The sequence below is a fragment of the Penaeus chinensis genome, chromosome 8, assembly GCF_019202785.1.
Source record: "Penaeus chinensis breed Huanghai No. 1 chromosome 8, ASM1920278v2, whole genome shotgun sequence".
NCBI classification, from domain to species: Eukaryota; Metazoa; Arthropoda; class Malacostraca; order Decapoda; family Penaeidae; genus Penaeus; species Penaeus chinensis.
Window position 1 is genome coordinate 11,317,875 of NC_061826.1, and position 10,000 is coordinate 11,327,874.

Sequence of the window (10,000 nt, forward strand, 5' to 3'; positions counted from 1 at the left end):
AGAGAAGGATAAAGAGAGGTGGAAAGGGAAAGTGATGGAATGTGGGAGGGATATACATACATTAATATGTCTACATATACATGTATATACACACAAACGCATGCATACATATATGTGTGTGTGCATGTAGTAATATGCACAAATATTCTGTTTATGTCTGCCTGTCTGTCTCTCTCTCTCTCTGTTTCTGTTTATGTCTGTCTGTCTGTCTGTCTATGTCTGTCTGTCTGTCTGTCTGTCTGTCTGTCTGTCTGTCTGTCTGTCTGTCTCTCTCTCTCTGGATGGAATGTGTGAGGGATATACATACATTAATATGTCCACATATACATGTATATAGACACACATACGCAGGCATAAATATATGTGTGCGTGTGTGTAATCTCCCTCTCTCTGTTTCTGGTTCTGTCTGTCTGTCTGTCTGTCTGTCTGTCTGTCTGTCTCTCTCTCTCTCTCTCTCTCTCTCTCTCTCTCTCTCTCTCTCTCCCCCTCTCCCTCTGCCAGTGAGAGTGAATGAGAGAGTGAGTGAGTTGAGCGCGTGTGCATGTGTGTGATCCTGACAGCGGAGTGAAAGCTCTGTCCCTGAACGTCTCAATACCAGCGAGGCAGTACTCCATTTCCCTTTACGACGAGGAGGCGTGACTTACGAACAAGCACGATTCCAAATGCTTTCCGATTCTCCATCTCCTTCTCCCCTCTTCTCTTTTACACTCCTTCGTCTACGTCTTCTCTTCTTCCCTCTTTCATCATTAACTCTTTTCTTTCCCTCCGGTTCTTTTAAGTAGGTAAAAGGGAGCAAACCTCAGCTGAGGGCTGGGGAGGTGGGGAAGTGGGTAGGGGGAAAGGGGGGAGGGGGTGTGAACTGCTTGTTAGCTAGTTCTAAAGCTTTCGTGCTCGCCAGAGCGTGGTCGACCTGTCATAAAAAAAGAAAAAAGGAAAAAAGAAAAAAAGAAAAGGAAAGACGAAAGAATGAGAGAAAGAAAAAAGAATCAGCCTCCCTGAGAAAATTGAGTTCTCTAAGGTAAAGAAACTTAGTGATGGAACAATTTCACTTCCTTTTTCGTACTGCACCCTCTCTGTGTGTTTTTTTCTCTTGATGAGAGTATATGAAGGAGAAACTGAGCTTTATGTGTGTAATGAAATGTTTAATTGCTTCCCCGGGAGTTTGATGACCAGCCTTAGACTTCCTCGTCGGCGCTGCGAAGTAATTGTTCCGAGATGTTATTGATGGCGGGTCTGAGGTTCCTTAAAAATCTCGGCGGTCGTGTGACGTCGGCGCGCCTGACTTCACCTGCGCCTGGCATTTCTTCGCGTGGAGAGTTCTGGTGAATTGTAGACACTTTCGAGTCCTTTTTTAATTTGGTTTGGAGCACTTCTTTTCACATTTTTTTCTTCTTTTTATATATATAACTTTCTAATTGAAACGTGCCTTCGTTCTGGCATCTCTAGACGTAAAATGATTCGTATCTATATCTTACAACATTGTTACCTACCTGTTTTAATCTATCAACTTTATAGGCATCATCCCTCCTAATATCACAAACCCCCTCTCCTAAAGCTAAATATCTCTTCGACGAAGAAAGCACCAGGAAGAGGAGAGAGAACAGGAGAGGAAGATATTGCCAATAACAGGAAAACAGCTGGGTGCGCGCGACGAAGGCCAGCGGAGCATGAGTTACAGCGTCGCCATAGATCAAGGAAACAGAAATGATTGAACGAAAGGCACAGCCGTGTATTTCGCTGACAGGGTCTCGTTGTAGGAGCGGGGAGTGTGATGCAAAGTCATCTTAGGGTGACTCTCAAAGAAACGTGTAGCTGTAGTATGGAAAAGTTAAATAGACTGTGCTTATGACATATATATATATATATATATACTCACACACACACACACATATATATATATATATATATATATATATATGTGTGTGTGTGTGTGTGTGTGTGTGTGTGTGTGTGCGTGCGTGCGTGCGTGCGTGTGCGCGTGTGCGTGCGTGCGCGTGCGCGGGTGCGTGTACTTGAGCATTTGCATGTGGATGTGCTTGCCCGTTTGTGTGTATTCGCGTGTATGCACGAATGAATAATATATATTTTATAACCATATATAAAAACAGATCTCTTCCTAAAGCACACGAAGCGTCTGAAGTTGACCTGCAGAAGCCAAACATACAGAGTCGGAAGCCAAATCACGTATGAAATATGAAGAAGGAGAGATCCCTCGCGCTGACGGCCCAAACAGCTTCTAAAAGTTATTTGCACTGGAAAAGTCATTGCATCATTTACGGCAAAAAAACGTCGTGGCTGGAAACCTGGGTGAACAAAAAACATGAGAGAGAGATAGAAAGAGAGAGATAGAGAGATAGAAAGAGAAAGAGAGAGATAGAGAGATAGAAAGAGAAAGAGAGAGATAGAGATAGAGATAGAGATAGATAGAGAAAGGAAACATATATATATATACATATATATATATATATATATATATATATATATATATATACATACATAACACACACACACACACACACACACACACACACACACACACACACACACACACACACACACACACACACACACACTTTAAAATACCTCGCTACAACGACCTAATATTGATAAAACAACCAGTTCGGTTAAATGTGGAGCAGCGCACAAACCCTACTTATTTAAGAGTACCTATTACCGGCCACGTAATTCACTTTTAACTTATGGTAATGATTTAAGGAGCAGTATAAACCAGTAAAGTCGTAGGGGCAATAAAACATGTGGGCTTAGGACTTTACGGTTAAGGCTTTTAAAATAACGGAAAACTACAACTAGATTAGGAAATAGAGTTTTGTCTCTAGGTTTATGGTAATGCTAGTTATTGTATGTGAGTTTACGGAAGTTGCTCTATATTGGAGACACTCATTTCATCTTGATATGGATATAGATTGATTTAATAATCCTCTTTGTCATTATCGTCATCATTATCATTTTCATCATTATTACCGTCATCATTATCATCATCATTCTTCTCCTCCTCCGCCTCTTCCTCCTCCTCCTCCTCCTCCGCCGCCTCTTCCTCCTTCTCCTCCTCCTCCTCCGCCGCCTCTTCCTCCTTCTCCTCCTCCTCCTACTCCGCCACCTCTGCCTCTTTCTCTTTCTCCTCCTTCTCAATATCATCATCATCATCATCACCATCATCATTTAAACGCTAGTATTTACATACAGACTGCCGAATTCCTACAGAAGGGATATGGATTAATTCTTTACCCAATCAGCTTATCCTAATTGATAGCACATGCCTGAATAATATGGAATTTCGATGGATATTAGACTGAAGGAAACATGAAAAGGAATAATTTGGAGACCGTAATATTCCTTTTGCAGTAAAATTTCAGGCCTGATCGTTCGCCCTGGTAATGATATACAAATATAGTGAAAGATTAATAGAGGAATTTAGAAAGAGGAAATTACGTTGGATGATAAAGCAATTATAGGTAAAGGTGAACAATTAAGATCTCTACAAAAAAACGAAACATTTACAGTATGAGAATAATACTACATTTTGACATTTTGAGTCAAACTAGAAACTACATCAGCTTTTTTATATCCATTTATTATCCGGTTTATCAAATTATTAATTTACCTAGTCGTCAATCTAATTAGGAGTCGATACCCATCGTGGCTGTGGTTCCTTTCACAAATTAACATGGTGAGTGTAGTAAGCAGAGTGAAAATTCTACAAGGAAAAAAAGATTATTGATAGAGAGGATGCATATAAATAAATAAGTAAATAAATAAATAAATAAATAAATAAATAAAGAGAACAAAGAATATATAGAGGCATAACTAACACATGATAGAAAAAATCTAAAAAAAAAAAAGTTACATCAGAGAGACAAACCAGAAGAGGAATGAAGTATAAATATAAATTTCGGGAAATACAGGGTAAATATAAAGATAGAACGCGGCGTTACTCTGTATATTCGTATAAACATTTCAAACGACACGCATTGCAGTGTAAATATACATATAAATATACAATCCTTTGCCTACGCGCTTTCCTAGTTCAGATTTTTATCCAAGTTGGATAAATCTGGTGACATACAGCCCCATGTACTGCTGGCGGTATTCCACTGGATAAATCTGTATCACGGCTCAGCGGTGTGAAAAAGAATGAAATATTATGATACGTGATATTCATTTGCTTTCATGTCTTCATTACATTCGTTACAAAGTATTAATTTCGCTCTAATTCCCTTATAATCTACATACTACAGGTACGTGAAAACTCGTGAAGTGAATCATTCACGAGTTTTTTGTCATGCTTACCTAAAACTGAGGGCAGTCTTGTATACCATTACGTGTGGAAGTATCTGGAACCTTCGATACTGTTGCATATTAATGTATGCCATTGATGTATAAGAATTTATCCTATAACTGAATCAGTTCATGCTTCGTATAACAACCATGGTAATTATTTGGGTTGTTCATATTAATAATGATAATAATAATAATAATAATAATAATAATAATAATAATAATAATAACGATAATAGTAATAAAAACAACAACAACAACAATAATAATAATAATAATAATAATAATAATAATAACAACAATACTACTACTACTACAACTACTACTAATAATAACAATAACAATATTAATAACATAATAATAATAATAATAATAATAATATAAAAAAATAATAATAATAATAATAACGTAATAACATTGCTTAGTTAATAGTGCACATAAAATTTTCAACATATGAAACATATTCTGAACTGCTGAATCACAATATAACAATTAGGGACCTATTTGACAAAGACATTATCAAACTACCCCTTTGGAAGTTAGTGTTCAAACTGACGGCTAACAACTTTGTCCTGTCAAACAACTTCGTTCACACTCTCTCACTCTCTCGATTTAGTCCCTGTATATACCGTAAGCAGATGGCAATTAAGTCTCTGTCAGTGGTTTATTAGATGTGTAAAAGATCCTGGATATTATATATGTGTGTGTGTGTGTGTGTGTGTGTGTGTGTGTGTGTGTGTGTGTGTGTGTGTGTGTGTGTGTGTGTGTGTGTGTGTGTGTGTGTGTGTGTGTGTGTGTGTGTGTGTGTGTGTGTGTGTGTGTGTGTGTGCGTGCGTGCGTGCGTGCGTGTGTGTGTCTTACCATAACATTTATGTCAGTGAAGAAGAGTAAATCAAAGGTTTCGTCTGTCTACAGACTATTTTGTGTTGGCTCAAATGAGAACTGAGATGATTTTTATTCTTTTTCAGAGATTGTCTAATCTCTGACACTTCCGGCACTACTGCATATCAACATTTATCATATTACACATTGCACATCTGACATTTCTTTCCGACTGATTGCCAAGTATAGATCGATTGCCGCTTCCTGAGGATATTACTTGATCTTTATTATTATGAATATCCCTTGTAAACAACTCTGGGTATAATCCTCTCGTTCACTTTAGGATCAACATTTTCAAGAAATCTCTGTATTACTTAGAAGTATTATCTTTCTACAAGTTGTGCTGAGCGTAGCAAGTTCCTCTCAGACTACTTCGTAAAACTCCTTCACTTCAAAAGTTATGTCCCAACAGATGGCGCAGATAGGAGTAGTCACGGAGAGCTCTTAACAGCTTTAAATACATCTTTCCAATGTTCGCTTATCGTGCCTTAAGACCAGCAAGCGCGTGATCGTTATATAAAAGATTTCCGACTTCGTAGAAGCGTTTCAGAGATGTGGAGTGACGCATAGTCAACCGGAAAATATAGATAAGACCGTCCAGGAACGTTATTAACTGAATTAGTGAAGAAACTCCTGGAATATTTAACTTTATGGAGCATGGCTATTACCCAGGAACAGAACGAGTTAGTAACTTTACGACACTTGACAATGGGCAAGATGCATTAGAGACGATTTCGATATATGTCACAGCGCAGTAAAAGATACAATAAGTTGGTTTTGTTATCACGTTGCACATGTGTTTTACAGACACCTGAGACTCCTTGTGCAAAATCAAAGAGAACAATTCGGATATAAGTGGTTGTTGTTGGATTATTTGGCTATACACATATTCGAAATATGCTAAAAAAAAAATCATCCACGGTATATATTTCATACTTTATCTGAAGCCAAACAGACAATATCTAACATCCTTTCAAAATGGCCAACACGTATGTTAATTAACTTGCATCCTTTGCAGCTACAACGAAAATCGTCGTCTACGCAAAAGCTATTTCTAATTACCCCTGTGTTCGGAAATAGTGATGATGCTTATAATACCAAATTATAATTAATAAAGGCTCGGAAACTATGATTGTTGTTGGTATTATTACTGTTATTGCTATTGCTGTGTTTATTATTATCAATATTCTTTATGTTTATAATCTTAGCTTGTGCTTTTTGAATGAATTTGAGGTTCTAATATCCATGTTCTAGTTTTTTTGTCAAAATTGTGCATTTTCGAAAAACTAGATCATTTTTTTTTTTTTTTTTTTTTTTATGGTGTACATTTCTACGAGAAAAGGCGAAAAGCGGTAAGTTCAGTATTAGAGCTTTTTCTTTCTCTTCTTATTTTTTTTCTTCTTCTACTGCTACTGCTACTACTTATTATTATTATTATTATTATTATTATTATTATTATTATTATTATTATTATTATTCGTCTTCTTCATTTATTTTAGCTCTTTTTCTTCTTTCATTTCGCCCTTGTAAGAAACGACCAAGGTGTTGTACAGATTGAAGTTTGAAATTATATTTACACAACAGTATCAAATTTTCTTCCAGATTCTACCGTAAAACCAACTAATTTTAAACAGTGGATCACAACAAAAATATTCTAAAAGAAACGGTTATAATCCATCTTGATCCACAAGGAAGTTCTGCTTACCATGACTACCATTACTCTATCATAACTAGCATTAAATCACTAACTATTTTTTCAACAAAACGCACTTTTAGCTTCACCTAAAACTTCCTCCTTCCTACTTTCACGAAGTCAATGAACGAGACATTTCGCTGTGTATTTTCTCAGTATGTATTTAAGCTTCATTCGATGATATTTCAATTGAGTGATATATTACGCTTGACATTCTTAATGCGAATAGGCATGTTGGATCATAATTGCTAGTATTTTTGTAGATATAATTTGTTATCATTGCTAGCAGCAGTAGCTAAATCAGGTTCATCCTCAGCCGAACAATTTCTGCACGATTTTTGATAGCGCTGAGAAAAATATTTCTCAATTAATAGCAGCTGTGCAGTTGCAACACTATACTTGTCACGACATTGCACGCTTTAATTAACACACTATCCAGGTCACTTTGCTTCCGGGTAATTTAATGTTATGAATGACAAGGTTATGACTGACAAGGTGACAATGATAATGATAATTACAATTATGAATCTAATGGTGATACAGGTGATAGTAACAATAACAATAAAATAGCAATTATAATACCAATAATCATGATAGTAATAATACTAATGATAACAATAATAATATTGATAATGATAGTAATATTAATAATAGTAATAGTATTAATAATAATAATAATAATAATAATAATGATAATGATGATGATGATGATGATGATGATGATGATGATGATGATGATGATGATAGTAGTAGTAGTTGTAGTAGTAGTAGTAGTAATAATAATAATAATAATAATAATAATAATAAAATAGTAATTACAATTATGAATCTAATGGTGATACTGATGATAGTAACAATAACAATAGCAATAATAATACCAATAATCATAATAGTAATAATACTAACAATAACAGCAACAATGACACAAATAGCAATAAAGATTATAACAGAACAACCGCACCAAGAGAGAGAAAAACATAATGAAAATGATAATGATAATAACATGACCAACCCTCGTACTATCAACAACAGTAACAGTATTAACAATAGTGATAAGAAAATCCTTAACGTTAAAATCAGAAACGCATTTTCACGCACCAAGCTAGAGGGAAGGGAAAAGTCAGGCGTTGGTAGATTGATCACGACGAAGAATATGTATATATTTTTTTTTTACTGAAATGTTTACTATTTCTTTTTCCTTCGCTTTTGTACTCTACGTCTTATATCATTCGTTCGCTTTTCTTGGTCATTTTATATTCCTTCTCTTCCTTTCTACGGATTTAACTTTTTATTTTATTTTAGTGTTTTGTATATAGATGTTATTTGTCTTTGCCTCTCATTCTTATATTTTATTTGCATTCAATCTTGCATTTAATACATCGTTCTAGCTGTTTACATATTTTGCATTGAAGATTAGGTCTTGCTTGGTCTATTTGAGAAAGGTTTGCTTGTCTTCGTAAATATTTCACTGGAGGATAATGGACTATACCGAATATATTTCCTAAGTCTTCGGATATTTCTATATTCAACACTTTTACTTATCCCCTCCTCCTTATCCCCTTCGCCATAAGAAAAGTGTCAGAGAGAGAAAAAAAGTAAAAAAATAAATTGGAACACTTTGCCTTCGAAATTCAATAATCCTTCGACCAATATCCCCGCAGTCAGCTTCTCAGGAACAGAACACCCGCGGGTCATTGGGCTAAACTTTGTTTTTCGAAGTCCCCCCTCGCGAGTTTGATTTTTTTTTTTGTTCACATTACTATCTCCTGGGCACGGGGTTTCTGTCTCTTAGGCTGTGAACGGGACGAGGCTTCTTAGTTCTGCAGATTAACGAGAAAGTGGATATGGTTTCGTTTGTCGTTAGTGTATTGATTGCGTGTTGAATGGATAAAGAGAGCGAGTGACGAGTTTTTTCTTGTTTATCGACGGATAAGCTTCATTTGCAGTCGGAGTTTGTTCTCGTTTTCTTTTTACCAAAAAAGTTATTAAAACATTTATGATAAAATGTTTTTGACGATATATAACGTTCACAGAATAAAGAATGAATTAACGTAATTGTTATACGTTATCATTGCAATTTCACTTCATGGGAAGCAGTTCATGAATCTGTTTAATTTGTCACGTGCATTGATTTCGCACTGAACATATGGGTATGAATAAAATACGTTTCCCATTTTAAAGCCATTTATTCAAATTCTGCATTCCATATTTTCATATATACATCACAGGAAAAGTATTCATTTGCTGAAATAAATGACCAAATTCGAACGAAACACGAAAATGCATAGGTGGGTTCACTATCGTACTCTCACGTCAGCTGTTGTACACGGATTTTGACAGCCTCTGTGATATATATACTGCAGGTCCGTTCCCTGCTGAAGATACATTGGGCCGCTTGCTTCACGTTTTCCATATATTTCACATAGGAACCCACGCAGACACACACACATACTCTCTCTCTCTCTCACACAGACACACACACACACACACACACACACACACACACACACACACACACACACACACACACACACATACACGCACACACGCACGCACACACACACACACACACACACACACACACACACACACACACACACACACACATATAGAGTGCAAGAGTATTACAGAGAATTACACACACACACACAAGAACTATGCATTGTTGTAACACTATCTTTCATCGCCACCGATTGTCACGTGGTAAGCAAGTGATTTATACACATCTATAGACCTACTATAGGAGATAACAGGCAGACTCCGTCGGGGAGCCGAGGAGTAACACCTCGCTCCTCGGTGCAGCCGTACTCTTCCTTTACTATACAATAAAGGACATCTTCGTTGTCTGCCTTACACCCTAAGCTCGCCACCTACCATACTCTTGTAGGGCCCATCATTCGGGCCCCAACAACTGGTGGCTTAGGAGTGATACTTATCTCACACAACGCCTCCGGAATTCCTGCTCCGCATCAGCAGCACTCCTTGCCAAGCACGCAATACTTCGTCATAACCGACGCTGTCCGCCTAGCTGCTGAACTCCGACACAGCAAGACACGCCACTCTCAGCGCCTACTGGTGACCCCTCAATACGTCTTCTGTTGCCGCCAATGCTGTGCAGATTTTCGAAGG